Raw genomic sequence first — 1,636 nt, 5'->3', positions numbered from 1 at the left:
AGTTTGAAGGTACATATTTCTCCTGGATCCAAGCTCACACCCTCTTGTGTTTGAAACTCCCCTTTATTCAGGATCTATTTAAAGATTTCATCTTTCTGGTTAAAGCCTTATTGTCTATGTGAGTACTTGTTTGGCACTTTGGTCTGATCTTAAAATCAGACTGTTTCAACCGAAGCTGGCTGAAAATGCCTTCGGCCCAGTTCCTTTGCGAAGGGGCTGCCTTTGGTCTGTTTCCTCCAAGACCAAGCTGTCTCCTTAAGACTGGCTGGGATTGGCTTGCAAGCTGTTTAAATTGTGCCGTTAGTGCTGTAAGGTGTTTGAAAATTGTTCCTTACTCTAGAGGGAAAAGCCTCTGAGAAATGGGACCCCAGTTATCTAAGTATTTTGAGGGTGCCCCCTATAGGAACTCTGGTCAGTTTTATGTTCGAAAACCAAGGTTCTTCCTCAAGTGCATTTCTAACTAAATGGACCCACCTGACCAAAGGCAATTTAGAATATCAGTGGCCATTATGGGCGAATTTTGAAATCTACAAACTTAATTTCCTTGCAACCAAATAGGACTGCAATAACTCACTTTCCAGAACTGAGCGGAATGCTTATTTCAATTGGCATTTGCAGGCTTCCCAACATTATTAGGCCTCTCAAATTGCCTCTCTGCAAAATAAGATTTTAAGATTAACTGAGGCAAGCAAACAATTAAAGAAAGCAAACGGCTCACAAATCCTCAGACTCTTCTTTGGCTTCCTTGTCTCAGGCTCTGCCTCTGGCACTGTCTTCTTCCTTCACTTCTACAGTGCCTATGCCTATACCCTCAAATCGCTCACACTAATTCTCCCACCAAACTTTCCCTTTTCTCTGAAACTCTCCCCACTCCCTTTTCCTCTGCACTTGTCAGAACCTGTCTCTTTAAAGTTAAGCCTTCTGAGGATCCAGCGGCTAAACTCTTAATTTCTTATACTCCCTGGGCTAAAGTTGAACTGTGAGCCATAGTCCAAGATTTTCCCCAAATAACTGAAGATCCTCACAGATTTGCTGAGGAATTTAATTCAAACCTATGAAACTAGTTTCTCTGACTGTATCAGCTAGTTCATATGCTCGGTGGTGAAGGCTAGGCCCAGCACTGGATGAAAACTACTAATTGGGAAAGTCCAGAAAGGTCTCTAGAATTACAGCTGGGAGACCAGCCCATTAACTTATCATATGATCAGACTCAGGCAATTGCTAAGCAATTTCATCAAGCATGCTATGGTTTTTCCAAGGCCTGTTGATGGGAGCAAAATTCAGGCTTGCACACAAAACTCTGATGAACCTGTTCATGAATATTACAGTAGGCTTCAGATTCTGGTCTTCCTTCAGATGTAGATTCCATCCGGGTAGCCTTTAACTCTATGTTTATTAATGGGCTGAACAAGGACCTTTCCCTTCTAGTAAAAAGGACCAGGATAGAAGGGAAACTATGTTCACTCCAGATTTAGTGAATGTTGCAAATCAGCTCTCTCGTACTCTAGATGAGTCACCTCTAAGGAGGCCAGCCAAAATCTTAATCTTCCCACCTGTAAGGGTATATCCATTCGGGGCACATAGAATCCCAGACAGGTTACAAAGGTTCGAAGACTGGTGAATAGGTAAGAAAGCA

The sequence above is a fragment of the Aethalodelphis obliquidens genome, unplaced genomic scaffold, assembly GCF_003676395.1.
Source record: "Aethalodelphis obliquidens isolate GAN/ISIS:26980383/991018 unplaced genomic scaffold, ASM367639v1 scaffold1, whole genome shotgun sequence".
Lineage (NCBI taxonomy): Eukaryota > Metazoa > Chordata > Mammalia > Artiodactyla > Delphinidae > Aethalodelphis > Aethalodelphis obliquidens.
This window is presented reverse-complemented; position numbering follows the sequence as displayed.